The 15,447-nt window shown below is 41.6% G+C and overlaps 1 protein-coding gene and 1 long non-coding RNA gene across 22 annotated transcripts in view; one reads left to right on the top strand and one right to left on the bottom strand.

The window, feature by feature from the left end:
- KIAA1217 (KIAA1217 ortholog) overlaps window positions 1–15,447 on the bottom strand; it is an 815,860-nt gene that overhangs the window by 317,016 nt on the left and 483,397 nt on the right. The window lies entirely within an intron of this gene.
- Window positions 1–15,447, top strand: part of LOC132657617 (uncharacterized) — a 25,921-nt gene extending 10,474 nt beyond the window's left edge. Inside the window, exon 2 of the long non-coding RNA XR_009596040.1 lies at window positions 9,651–15,447. This is a non-coding gene — a long non-coding RNA (uncharacterized LOC132657617). The remainder of the gene's footprint in view (window positions 1–9,650) is intronic.

Raw genomic sequence — 15,447 nt, 5'->3', positions numbered from 1 at the left:
CACAGATGCAGAACCCACAAATATGTAATGTTAAGCATATTGGATTGTAAAGGGCAGCACAGACTCTCTGCACATCCTCCCATATATACCAAGTCGACAGCTGGTATGGGGGCTGGAAGAGTCTACAGTGCAACACTCCATCAGCACAGCAACATCAGTGGAGCAACAGCATTTGTTTAGCTGTAGGCTGTGTGCAGGCAAGGACTTCACAGAGCAGGATTAACGTGTTACAGCTTATAACCCCAGGACAAACAGAACCGCTACAAGACAGATAAGGCTCAAGAAACAGCAGACTCTCAAGAAATGTCTTCCATCTGAAGTTCTGGTGTACAGAAAAACTGACAAATGCTAAAAACAGTAAAACCAGGATACATGTTGCAAATCCAGAGCACACTATAATAAGTGTCACCAAATGCATAAGAGTACTTGGGTTTTTGAATGAAAACAATGGAAACCAGCTGTGCTGATTCCCTAATGCTAAGTCCTCGATCTCTAGCTCTGTTTCTGTTTGTTCAAGTTGTTTGCTTTAGAAGTTATCCATTCACATTCAGTCAGCTTTTTCTACAATGCTGAGGCGATGGTTAATTTTATGTGTCAACTGTGACACCCAGTCGTCTGGTCAAACAAGTCTAGATGTTACTGTGATGGTATTTTGGGACATTGAAGTCGGGCTTCCTTGGTGGAACAGTGGCAAAGATTCTGCCTGCAATGCAAGAGCCACAGGAGGCGTGGGTTCAATCCCTGGGTTGGGATATCACCCACAGGAGGGTATGGCAACCCACTCCAGTATTCTTGCTTGAAGAATCCATGGACAGAGGAACCAGTGGGCTACAGTTTGTGGGGTCACAAAGAATTGGACACGACTGAAGCAACCTAGCACACATGCACACATTTAAGCCAGCTTACTTTAAGTCAAGCAGACAATTACCCTCGACAATGTGGGTGGGCCTCATCCAATCAGTCGAAGGCCTCAGGAGCAAAGAGAGTTTCTGAAAAAGGAATTCTCTCAAGACAGTAACACAGAAACCCTGCCTGAGTTTCCAGCCAGCAGATCTGGACTCAAGGTGGCAACATTAACTCATACCTGAATCTCCAACCTCCCGGCAGATTTCAAACTCACCACTCCCTACAAAAGTGTGAGCCAAGACCTTAGGCTGAATCAGTTTCTCACTCATGCTCATTCTTGTTCTCACTCTAACCTATGGTTCAGTTTCTCTGCAAAACCCTGACTACCAGCACAGGTGCTGCCAATGAGCTTCTGTCCAGTCTTGTTTTTCTGGCTCAGGCTCTGGTCCTCTCCTATCTCCAATTGTCTGACAGTCATTTTCACTTGGAGCTCCTACCATCATGTCAAATGCAGCTTGTCAAGACTAAAGCCTGAGCAACCATTTGATATTAGTGAGCATAAATGGTATTTAATAAAGAAGAATAGACATATTTGCTACCAAATTAAGATGAAGGAATATAATCAAGTCTATCGGTTACACCACTAGATATCAAAGAACTTTAAAAGGAATTTTTCTATTAAAAATAAAGACTGATGATATATTAAGGCTAAAATTGCAAGCCAAAAGAAAAAAAAAGGTAAGCTACATTTTAGGTAGTTTCCAATATATACTCAGTATTAATAAAATTTGAAAACAGATGGGTAAAACATACCACCAGACAAATGTAAACAAATGTAAAGCAAGAGCAACAATGTTAATATTAACACACACTGAAAAAAAGTTCACACACACTAAACAGAATATAAAAAGACATAATTTAGGGAAAGGGCTAATCATCATAAATATGTTTGCAACAAATAAAACTAGAAATTATAAAACAAACATTTTTAGACTGCAAGAACAGGATAAAAATACAATTTGAGTGAGCAACCTTATTATACTTTGTTTAAAACTGAACAGCAGTAGAATAACAAAATAAGGACTGAGAAGCAATGAATGATAAAAATAATAAACCTGACATATATATGTGCATGCATGGGTATATAAAATAAAGTAGATAATCTCCCATGAATATTTATGGCACACTTTACACTGACTGCATATTTGACTATTCAAAAAAAAAAAAACTTTTACCAAGTCCATAAACAAATTTAAAAGTAGGAATCTTACAGATTGCATTCTCTGATCACATTCAATAAAATTATAAATAAATAATGATAATCTCAACTACTTGGAAAAGCAATATTCCTGGGTAATAATTAAAAAGAGAAAAATTAAAAACGGTAATTTTTACTTTTCTTTAAAGCAATGAAACAAAATATTTCATACAAAACTACAGGGCACAGCCCAAGCTGGTGTCAGGATATATTTGCCCTTAAGAAGAGGTGGCAAGATTACACAGAAGAACTGTACAAAAAAGATCTTCATGACCTGGATAATCACGATGCTGTGATCACTCACCTAGAACCAGACATCCTGGAATGTGAAGTCAAATGGGCCTTAGAAAGCATCACTACAAACAAAGCTAGTGGAGGTGATGGAATTCCAGTGAAGCTATTTCAAATCCTAAAAGATGATGCTGTGAAAGTGCTCCACTCAATATGCCAGCAAATATGGAAAACTCAGCAGTGGCCACAGGACTGGAAAAGGTCAGTTTTCATTCCAATCCCAAAGAAAGGCAATGCTAAAGAATGCTCAAACTACCACACAATTGCACTCATCTCACATGCTAGTAAAGTAATGCTCAAAATTCTCCAAGCCAGGCTTCAGCAATATGTGAACCGTAAACTTCCAGATGTTCAAGCTGGTTTTAGAAAAGGCAGAGGAACAAGAGATCAAATTGCCAACATCCATTGGGTCATCGAAAAAGCAAGAGGGTTCCAGAAAAACATCTATTTCTGCTTTATTGACTATGCAAAAGCCTTTGACTGCGTGGATCACAATAAATTGTGGAAAATTCTAAAAGAGATGGGAATACCAGACCACCTGACCTGCCTCTTGAGAAACCTATATGCAGGTCAGGAAGCAACAGTTAGAACTGGACATGGAACAGACTGGTTCCAAATAAGACAAGGAGTACGTCAAGGCTGTATATTGTCACCCTGCTTATTTAACTTATATGCAGAGTACATCATGAGAAACGCTGGGCTGGAAGAAGCACAAGCAGGAATTATGATTGCCGGGAGAAATATCAATAACCTCAGATATGCAGATGACACCACCCTTATGGCAGAAAGTGAAGAAGAACTAAAGGGCCTCTTGATGAAAGTGAAAGAGGAGAGTGAAAAAGTTGGCTTAAGGCTCAACATTCAGAAAACAAACATCATGGCATCCTGTCCCATTACTTCATGGCAAATAGATGGGGAAATAGTGGAAACTGGCTGACTTTATTTTTCTGGGCTCCAAAATCACTGCAGATGGTGATTGCAGCCATGAAATTAAAAGATGCTTACTCCTTGGAAGGAAAGTTATGACCAACCTAGATAGCATATTCAAAAGCAGAAACACTACTTTGCCAACAAAGGTCCGTCTAGTCAAGGCTATGGTTTTTCCAGTAGTCGTGTATGGATGTGACAGTTGGACTATAAAGAAAGCTGAGCACCAAAGAATTGATGCTTTTGAACTGTGGTGTTGGAGAAGACTCTTGAGAGTCCCTTGGACTGCAAGGAGATCCAACCCGTCCATTCTAAAGGAAACCAGTCCTGAGTGTTCATTGGAAGGACTGATGCTGCAGCTGAAACTCCAGTACTTTGGCCACCTCATGCAAAGAGTTGACTCACTGGAAAAGACTTTGATGCTGGGAGGGATTGGGGGCAGGAGGAGAAGGGGACGACGGAGGATGAGATGACTGGATGGCATCACCGACTCGATGGACATGAGTTTGAGTAAACTCCGGGAGTTGGTGATGGACAGGGAGGCCTGGCGTGCTGCAATTCACGGGGTCACAAAGAGTCAGACACGACTGAGCAACTGAACTGAACTGAACTGAAATGCCTTCATTATCAAACAAGAAATACTAAAACCAAGGAAACTCAGGGAACTCCCTGGCAGTCCAGTGGTTAGGATGCAGCCCTTTCACTGCTGTGGCCTGGGTTCAATCTGCGGTCGGGGAACTAAGATCCTGCAAGCCATATGGCGTAGCCAAAATGAATAATAAAAAAATAAGTAAATTCAGTACATGTTCTAAAAAACTATAAAAGACAACAAAGATAACAACAACAACAAAAACCCTAGGAAAAGATCATTAATCATAAAATCTGTAACAAGATAGCAAACAATAATATGGAAAAGAAAAATAAATGGAAACTGATTCTTTGAAATAATGAATAAAACAGGCAAACCCAAGAAAGAGAACAAAAATGACATTTGCTCTCTAGAAGCTTGTACGGGCACTAAACTTCCTAGTACTTAACTAGAAGTAAAACATGTATGGAGTAGCTGGAGAAACATCAAGGAGATGTGGTAAGTACACAGCAGACTTGAAAGAGCAATGGTTCTCACACATTTAATACTCAGCACTTTTGCTAGTTCAGGAAATGCTAGACTCAGGTTCCATCCCTAGGTCAGGAAGATTCCCTGGGGAAGAAAATGGCAACCCCCTCCGGTATTCTGGCCTGGGAAATCGCACGGACAGTGGAGCCTGGGGGGCTACAGTGCACGGGGTTGCAAAGAGTCAGACACGACTGAGCAACTGAGTGCGCATGGACACTTTTGTACAGGAGAATATTCTGGTCCAACCAAAATGTTTACAAACTAAAAGGGGGACTTCCCTGGTGACTCAGTGGCTGAGACTCTTCGCTCCCAATGCAGGTGGCCCGGGTTCCATCCCTGGTCAGAGAACTCGATCCTCCTGCTTGCTGCGACTAAGCGTTTGAAAGCTGCAACCCGAAGATCTCAAACGCTACAAACAGAGATGCCACAAGCCGCAACAAAGATTGAAGATCCCTTGTGTGTGGCACAGCTAGATAAATATATAAATATTCGAAGAAAAATTAATAAATATTGAAGAAAAAAAAAAGAAAGAATTCTTTAAAAAAAAAAAATTAAAAGGGAAGAAGGAAGAAACAAAGGAAGGGGAAAGAAGTGATAGAGGGAGGCAGGCAAACCCGAAATATGGAATCTTTCAGTAGTGACTACAGTGCATACAACTCAATCCTTTCTCACATCCATCCACTGTCCAGAGTACTACGTCAACCAGTTGCTTTCCCCTTTAGGATCTCAGCGCTACTGGAGAACTGCTGACTGCCCCAGTTGCGCTCTCAGTAAATACTCATGAATTAAAGTCCCTGCACATTCATTCATCCCAAAATACACCTCAGGTGCAAACAAGATATGAAGCAAAGCCTCCCACATAACTGCAGCAGTAAGTTGCATCCCCCTCCACACTCTGTTGAAATCGATGCCTCGGTTCAAAGCTCCATGTGACAGCCCCACAACATTCCTGAGTCTTCCCAGTTCACTTGCATACCTGTGCAGGGTCTGAAAACCTTGGATTAGGGCAAAGGAATGAAAAAGAGAAGGCCTGATATGACACAGATGCTGAGACGAGGATACAAAACGAGGCTGGTGCAAAGCGGGGCCCCGAGAGGGCAAATATGAGAGCCTTTCAAAGGGAAGACACTACAGAATTTTGTCAAAAAATCCACTGAGCTCCAGACCGGATCTTTCTCCCCACAGCCCATCTCCAGCAGCAGATCTCAAGAGTTACCACTCGCGTCCTTCCCCCTCCCTGCCCCACCCCCTCTTCTCGTGACTGTGGCCATAACCTTCTGTGGTTCTTCTCTAGTTCTTCAGGGGGTCACACAATATGGATGGGTGGCATAGGAGCTTAGTGACTTGCTCAATGAACTGGCACAGCTAGGACCTCAGTGGAAACGAGAATCTAGGTCTCTGGGGGGCAGGGGTGGCGGTGGGGGGTAGGGCACTGGGTATTCCTGCCTTCCCTGATACACCATCTGCAGTTCTTCGTGCCTTCATCCTTCTCTATTGAGTCACCGAGACATTCTCATTTTTTCATTCGCGTATCTGATATGTCGTCATCCTTTCATTCTGGGTGAGCTCCATGCCCGCTCCACGATATTGGACCTTATCACTGCCGCCTGGACATGGCAACCATGTGCAGGCAAGCACCCAGGCTTTCCACACGTTCCCTTCTAGGTAGCACTAAAAAACTAACCTTTGAACTTTGCTTTTCATTCCAGTTGTGGAATGAAAGCAAAGTGCCCTGTGTCTGCCATTCCAAGCTTTCTGCCGGGTGTTCAAGGTCCAGCACAATCTGACTCCCCTTTGTTTAACCCCACTGCCCTCCCCCTTCTCCAAACAGCACCCCCACCTCTCAGACTGGCTTATCCACTGACTCAACAGGGAGCCACCTCCATTCTTGTTGCATCACTGCCTCTCCTGGCCACCCTCCTCCATCAGAATGCCTCCATGCCTTCATCAAATCATTCAAATCATAATCTGTCAATATCCTTGCCATAGATATCTGTTGAGTATCTACTGTGCTCTGGGCATTGAGGAAACAGATAATTAGGACAAGTTTACTGTCTCCAGGAGCCCTGAATCATTCCAAGAGACCCCACTTAACTTCTGGTCTCCTGTACAAAATCTTCCCTCTCTGAGATCTCCCACCACTCTGAATATAAGCTTTTGCATGACATTCCACCATTTCTGAATGTGTCTCACAAGACAAAAGTCCCCCCACCAAACAATAAATCTTCGGCAAATAGGGTTTGGGAATACAGCCCATTTCATTCCTCACCCACCTACTCCCAAATCTCCAACCTGAGAGTCACAATTCAGCATATTGAAAGATCTGACCAGTCCTGCAATGTAGAAATTAACTTTGGTTAACTAAGAATGTCCTCAAATTAGTAACTTTCTCCCCAAACAGCTATTAACCGCCTGGGGATCTAGGATTCTCTAGAACATACCTTTACAAAACACTGGTCTTGATCATTGCTATTGAAAATGTCCACTGTCTGTGCCACCCTAATGGTACTGGCCTTGACTTTCCCACCCGAGTGCTCTCCTTGATAAGAATGCATTAAGCTGCTACAGTAGAGATATATCACCTCATCTATCAGCACCCCAACATTATCTGTCTCAATTCTATGGTTCAGAAAAAGCCTCAGGGAAATGGACCGACTTGCCTCCTGCCACACAGCTGGGTGTGCTAGTGTATGTTAATTCACTCATATTGGGCCCAAACATTGGTACTCTGTCCACTAACATGACATATGCTAGATAGGGCAGGTACTGTGTTTTGTATTTTTTGATATATTACTTTGTGTTTTTTATATGATGCTGAACTCACAGTGTGGGACCATGGTAAGTAACCATTTGACTGAACTAATCCAAGAAAATGCTGCAGGGGAAGGGTGAGTAATGACGAAGAATTAAGCTCGACGACTGAGGAGACTCGGGACAACTCAGACAAGTGCAATTTAAGGTCGCATTGATATGCTGGACTAAATCACACCAGTCTCTTTTGGGGTTTTCTGCTTGCTTTTCAGAACGAATAAAGACTTCATCTGTTATTTATTGTTTTGGCTATGTTGAAGCTCCCCAACCAAGGACGGAATCTGTGCCCCCTTCATGGAAGCACAGTCCTAACCACAGAACCACCAGGGAAGTCCTGCCAGTCTTTCGCGGATTCCTCAATGCCCGAATCTCGAAATGCAATTTTCAAAAATGCAACCGAGTTTGCTCTCGGTTTGACTGAATGCCACTTTCCAGGTGACTCCTGCCACTACGCAGTTCTGCTTTGCTTTTTGACTCCCCTCACCTTTCCGACCTACTCCCAGGTACCCATCAACAGATTTTCCAGTAGAATCTTATTTTTATTCCCTTTTTTTTTTTTTCCGGCAGAGCCCTTTTTAATATAGCACTGTTCTCAAAACGTGTTCTCCTTCTCTTCCGCACAACACTAATTAAAATGAAAGCTAATGCAGGGGTTGGTGGTACCCAATTAAACATTCACAGTCGTGAGCTGCGAATGATCTCCATTCAGGATCCTCCTCTTTTTCTGTATCCTATAGGATCAATGTCAAGTTTGCAAGGAAAGACTGCACCCCCTCGAATCTAGTCTTTCTTTACTGAGATCCCACAATGTGTCCTACGATGTAATATCCCAAATCTGCTGAAATGCAACCCCCCCCATCCCACCCTCTAAGCCACAATGCAAATTATCAGTCTTCTGGGAAATACTTCTAGGCCAGTCCCTTCATCTGCTCCCTGGAGAAGCATCATCTGCTAAGTATTAAACTGCTCTTTCTATTTCTTTTGTTTTTACTGTTGTTTTCCATCATGCTCAAATTTAGATGACTACTGTTTCCCTTTGATATATCCAGTATTATTTGAAATTTCTGAGAATGAGAAATTTTTTTTATACTGATGCTTTCAATCCTATCATATTCTTTATTCACAGGCTCTGGTAGGTTATTAAACACACACTCACACATACACTGATAGACAAATAATGTATCTTCTAAATGAAACGTGCGATTCCGTTATGACACACGCTCCCGTCAATCAGTGGGGCTGCTCCAGGAAAAATCACATTTTCTCAATTTTAATCTTTCTCAGATATACACCACTTTTCTTCCCCCTAAATTTCTTTTCTTCCCCGAATTATTAAAGGCTGATCTAATCAGGAGGCTGGCATTTCAGCCAATATGGTGTGTGTACATGCTCAGTCATGTCTAATTCTTGTGACTCCATGGACTACAGCCCGCCAGGCTCCACTGCCCATGGAGAGGAATACTAGAGTGAGTTGCCATTTCCTCCTCCAGGGAATCTTTCCAACCCAGGAATCAAACCTGCATCTCCCACATTGAGAAGTGGGTTCTTAACCACTTTGCCACTTGGGACTCAGCCAATATGCGATGGCCACTACATTTCTTACCTATTGATGCGGGGCAAACTGGTCCCCCCATTCCAGTCCTTCCTTATTTCAACATTTATTTATTTGGCTGTGTCAAGTCTTAGTTGCAGCACGTGGGCTCTGCACTATGGCTCACACACTTCTCTCTAGTTGTGGTAAGCTGGTTTAGTTGCATGGAGACATGTGGGGTCTTAGTTCACTGACCAGGGATCAAACCTGTGTCCCCTGCATTGGAAGATGAATTCTTAACCACTGGACCACCAGGGAAGCCTCAGTCCTCCCTTATTTTTTTGGTGCTTTAGAGTATCTTTGGATTCCATCACCCATCAGAAAGATGAGATAATCTGGAGGTCAAGAGCAAGGGCCTCACATCCAGGTAACAAGATCAAGCCCTGGTACTACTCCTCACTTGCTGTGTCACTCTGGATGAGATCTAAAGGCTCTGTGTCATTCTGTTAAGTACAGTTCATAATAAATAGTGCCTACCCCACAGGGTTCTGGGGAGGATGGAATATACCCATATGTGTAAACAGCAAGTATCACAATTTTAGTGCTGCCAATAATATGTAGTCCTTGTAGTCTTCTCCACTTTTCCACCACTGTAAATAATAGCTGAGAAAACAGTGCTAAAAAAAAAGAAAAGCTGAACATTTAACTAAGATTCTCCACCTTCATGGCAGCCCATGGAGAGGTTTCTATTTCTTCCTTCTTCCTACTGTGACTTGGTTTTATTGTTTGCTATGCATACACTGCATTAGATTTCTTTTTTTAAATGTCTTTATTGAATGTTGCCATATTGTTTCCGTTTTATGTTTCAGGTTTTGGCTGTGAGGCACCGGTGGGATCTCGGCTGCCTGACCAGGGATCTAACCCCTTGGTGGATCTAACCTCCTGCATTGGAAGGTGAAGTCCAACCCTTTGGACCACCAGGGAAATCTCTGTATTCGACTTCTTAACTGCCAAGATGTTGTTTCCTTTTTCCTTAAGGTTGAGGTAAGAAATTGGTCTGTAAACCCTGAATCAGTCATTAGTTCAAAAAGCTAAATATGTTTTTGCTGCTAAACATGGCTATTCCACCAGCATTTTCCACTTTGGATTAGAAAAAATTAATAGTGCTAAAGATGAAATTCTTAGCAGGGGGTCTATTTCCTTTACTATAACTTATAAGCTTTTCATTTTTGTAACATATATAAGGTAGTGGAGGACAGAGAAGCCTGGCGTGCTGCAGTACACGGGGTCGCAAAGAGTCAGACACATTTAGCGACTGAACAACAAAACAAAACTGTATAAAATCCATCCCTCCACAACACAAACCTTTTACCAGATCTTCACTGTGGCCCAAGGCCTCCATTAACTGAATGGTCTACGGTCTTAGCACATCTTTAGTTCCAATTAGCCTACCTTCCAGGCTTTGCTGATATACTGATCCATGAATGTCAATGCCTGTTTGTGAATTTCAAACACTTTCACATACCTAGGTTGATTAGGGTTAAGATAAAGATGACAGACAAAAATTTGATAAATTTGGGGTTTTCCATATATGACAAAGGGACTACTTGTATTCTCGAAGGTCTAGACTGATCCCCTGAAATCCATGGCATGAGGCATGATCCAGTGTGACGGAAGTTCTTCTGTGACACTTAATCAAAAATAAGTCAAAAGATGTCATTACATGGGGATTAGGAAGTACAAATCATTATGGTTAAAATGAGCTACAAGGATATACTGTACAACCAATGCAGTCAATATGTTACAATAACTAAAAATGGCATACATAACCTTTAGAAACTGTGAATCACTACCTTTTATACCTGTAAAACATATTATTGTACATCGGGACTTCCCTGGCAGAGTGGTTAGGACTCCTCATGCTTTCAGTGCAGAGGGCATAGGTTCAATCCCTAGTCAAGGAACTAGGATCCCACAAGTCATATGGTGTGACCAAAAATACATATATATATATGGGCTTCCCTTGTGGCTCAGCTGGTAAAGAATCCGCCTGCAATGCAGGAGACCTGGGTTCAATCCCTGGGCTGGGAAGATCCCCTGAAGAAAGGAAAGGTCTACCCACTCCAGTATTCTGGCCTGGAGAATTCCACAGACTGAGTCGGACTGAACGACTTTCACTTTATATGTATATATATGGTACAACATGTATATTTTTTAAAAAAGATGCCGTTGCAGGTAGATGTAAATATATGTTAATATTTTAAAATCACACATAAATATAATGGATGCATTGTACAGATAGGTATAAAGTTCTATGTATCAATACAACAAAGTTGATAAAAACCACTCATTACATTTGGGAAAGCTGGGAGGGATTTCTCTCTTAAACTAGACTCCACAGCCAAAATCTGGATAAACCCAACATCCCTGTAGGTGTCTGATTGAAGATGCAAAAGTGAAGGGAAATGACAGATGCTACTTTGGGGCCAACATATGTAAGAGCTGTGAGGAACCATTAGCTTTTTCTTTTCCTGTCATGATGACTTGGAATCCACATGTTATGACGGCATCACCACACCATGGATGTGGCCTAAATCACAAAGTCATCACAAACAACAGATTTTGTATGCATGAGAAATAAAACATTTTTGTGTCATGTCACAGAAAAACTTACAGGGTTTTCTTGTTATGTAGCATAATCAAGACCACCCTGATTAGTACATGAGTTGTAAGGTATACGTCTCCTATTGGCTCCTTTCTCACTTTAACTCCCATTTGAATGGGGCCAGCCAGCTACTGTAAAGCCGGCGTGCAGAGGAGAGAAGTCAACAGAGGCACCCTTGTCTGTGACCTGTGACATCCAATGCTTTCCCCATAATGATATGTTGCTTGCTTTGCCCTAAAACCATGTCACCCTCACTCTTCAGTCCGTGGCATCAACGCCTGAGAGGCACACACACAGCCTTTTAAATCACAGGCCTCCTGCAAGTGGAAATGTTCCGACCTGGCAACATTGCCTCCTCTCACCTACGAACTTTGCTTTTCATCCAAAAAACTTCCTCTGTTGAAGGTAAGGTCAGGATTATACAAATTGTTGGTAGCATACTTTCCTTTCAAAAAACGATTTCACTTTCCATATTCTGTGCATACTAGGTCTTCACAAAAACATGACACGGATCCTGACAGCTTCCTTTTTTTTTTCCCAAAATGGAATTTTCTTCCCCTCTCTCTTTCCATTGTTAGTACCCATAATTGTTCTCAGTGAGTTACGAAGGAAGTGAGTAAAAATGCCTTCACTCTACTGCCTGGAAGTAGCACTCGCTTCTTAAGACCTGCTCCTCTGATTCAAGGAAAGACACAGTTAAGACTCCTCTTGTCTTCCAGATTTAACTGTAATGGAATTTTCCATGATTCTTAACAAAATCAATTACATACCATCTGAAAAGGAGATATCCGTCAAAGGAATGGATATTTTTAACTGACATATATATAGTTGATTTACAATATTGTGTTAATATTTGGTGTATAGCAAAGTGATTCAGTTTTATATTTTTTCTATTATTTTCCATTATAGGTTATTTCAAGATATTGAATATAATTCTCTGTGCTATACAGTAAATCTTTGTTGCTTATCTACTTTACATACAGTAGCTTTTGTATGTTAATCCCATACTCCTAACTTATCCCTTCCCTCTTTCCCTGGTAACCAAAAGTTTGTTCTCTATGTCTGTGGGTCTGTTTCTGTCTTGTATATAGAATTGTTTGCATTATTTTTTTTATTTCACACATAAGTGATATTATATGATATCTGCCTTCCTCTTGACTTACTTCACTCATTATGATAATCTCGAGGTCCATTCAAGCTGCTGCAATCAGCATTATTTCCTTCTTTTTTACGGCTGAGGAACATTCTACTGTATATCTACACCACATCTTCTTAAACCAGTCACCTATTGATGAGGACTTTGGTTGTCTCCATGTCTTAGTTACTATAAACAGTGTTGCTATGAATACTCGGGTGCACGTATCTTTGCAAATTAAGAATTTTCATCTTTTCCAGATGTATGCCCAGGAAGGGGACTGCTGGATCACATGGTAGCTCTACTTTTAGTTTTTTAAGGAACTTCCATACTATTTTCCATAGTGGAGGGATGGATAACATTGCGCTTGAACCAAAGTCTGTAGTTCAGGTTCCACAGTACAGCTCCTCATCAATGAATAAAGTTCTTTAGAGGTTGTTAAAAAAAAAAATGGCTAGAATGAACCAGAACTTGAGATGCTTCTGAGTAAACAGGCTGACAGATATTTTCTTTTTCTTCACTTCCATTGTTGGCAGCATAGTTACATTCCGGCTTCAGACACACTGGACTACAGCAGACATTGGTAAGCAGCACCAGACCCACTGGGTACCGAGAACATAGGTCTAGTACCACTTCCATGCAGACACTACAGCCACTAGTGAGACTCGTTTAGCTGCTCAGTCGTGTCTGACTATTCGCGACCCCACGGACTGCAGCATGCCAGCCTTCCCTGTCCATCACCATCTCCCGGAGTTTGCCCAAATTCATGTCCATTGAGTTGGTGATGCCATCCAGCCATCTCATCCTCTGTTGTACCCTTCTCCCCCTGCCTTCAGTCTTCAGTGAGATCTGAGGGACACTCAGAAAGCAACAGGCCTGACAAAATGCTTCCTGGTATTAAGGACCCCATTTCAGATAGTCTCACTGTTCATGTTCTTATCTCCTTATTTTAACTCTCCACAATGCTCATGTTAAAGGAAAATAACCTTTATAATTTGCTCACTCTTTATTCCGAATGGAAGAATACAACAGACTTATAGGTTAAAATGTACAATAGTCCCGCAGAGCAGACTGGGATACCAGATTCTGGGATACCAGAATCCAAGGATGCTCAAGTCTCTTATATAAAAAGGGGTACTTAGGACATAATCCATGCACACCCTCCATACACTGTGAATCATCTCTAGGTCACTTGCAATACCAATACAATAGACATGCTATATAAAAAGTTGTAAATACGAAGGAAAGGCTATATAAATAGTTGCCGGAACTCAGCAAATTTAAGTTTTCCTTTTTTGGAATATTTCTTTCCCAATATTTTCTATCTTGGTTGAATCCAAGGATGCAAAACTCCCAAATAAGGAGGGCCAACTGTGTTCCTCTTTTCTCCTAAGATTTGATCATGTTAGATATAAGAATACACAAACTAATCTTAACTACAGAGCAGGCACTCTTTACCTAGTTAAATAGAAATTCTGTGGGTAACTGGAAATAAGGGCAAAAAAACTCTTTTCAGAATGGTTTCTCAGACTAGGAGTGGACAGCCGGATTCTGCAAGTGTGAGGCCAGCTGGATATCTGTTTCTTCCCTAGAGAAGACGTGAAGGAAGGGCATTTCCAAACTGCAGCCTGACACAGTGACCATGACTATGGGCAATGGCTAAACTGCAGGCCTTCCTGAACTCAGAGCTATTTTGCATAAGTAACTTTCCTCCCAGGTAAAACATGTACAGGAATCTATTTTCTGTGGTTATCTCATATGCTCGGGGATTGAATACAATTTATTTTTTAAAAGATGGAATGTCTCTATTACCTGATCCACTGTGAGCTACATAAGTTGTTATCAAAACTTTAGGAAAATTACAGGCAGAGGGAGAAAACACCAAGGTCAACAATGGAGAGCTCACAGACTTGAGAAATTCTGACCTTGCTTGACCTGCTGGCTTCTTGACTGGAGGGAAATTACTTAGCCTTCCTTTAGCTTCTTAGCCTCAATCCCTTCTGATCTCAAACTGCCATCAATCTCTTAAGCCTTGGATTCCCCACTCCTCTCTATGTTTACCAAACAAATGGTACCTATCACATTCCAATTGTATTAGAAATATTCACCTTATTCATTTAACAAAAATTGATTGTGCCTAATTGCGGTTGTGTACTCCCTTAAATGCTGACTGTGCAAAGGTGATTCAGACAAGGCTCTTCAAAAGCATATTGTAGATGGGAGAACAAAACATAAAGAAAAGCACAATGAAGGTATGATTAGATGCTACAATACAGGTACTGCAGGATGCTATGAGCACCTCGGCAGGTGTGACACCGGGCTGGATTTGGAAGGATTAATCTCTGTCCATGAATGCCTTATTTCTTTTGCTGACTTGGAGGCAGGGGCCAAGCCTCATCGTCTGTATTTCTCACAATGCCTTTTCCATGGTAGGTGCCAGATAAATTATACATGGGATGAATAAGTGAAAGAAATCCAAATTTGAAGCTCTTGATAAAGGAAAAATACATTCAGGTTTCAGAAATATAACAAAATCGTGTTCTGACAAATGGGAAAAATTACTTCAAGTACTCAAATATGTGTTGGTAGAAAAGTGAAATGACTTTAAACACTAATTTGAAAATAAGAGCCTCTGAGCCTCTTCTTTTGGTCACCAGGAATCAGAATATTGTAATGATGGGACCTCTCTGGTGGTCCACTGCCTAAGACACCGTGCTCCCACCGTGCTCCCACCATGCTCCCACCATGCACCAATGCAGGGGGCCTGGGTTTGATCCCTGGTCAGGGAACCAGATCTCACAAGCTGCAATTAAAGATCCCTCGTGCCATAGCTAAGACCCAGCATAGCTAAAAAAGTAAATAAAAA

This window comes from Ovis aries, chromosome 13 (assembly GCF_016772045.2).
Source record: "Ovis aries strain OAR_USU_Benz2616 breed Rambouillet chromosome 13, ARS-UI_Ramb_v3.0, whole genome shotgun sequence".
Lineage (NCBI taxonomy): Eukaryota > Metazoa > Chordata > Mammalia > Artiodactyla > Bovidae > Ovis > Ovis aries.
The sequence above is the reverse complement of the archived record's forward strand: the minus strand, read 5'-3'. Positions and strand labels throughout refer to the sequence as shown.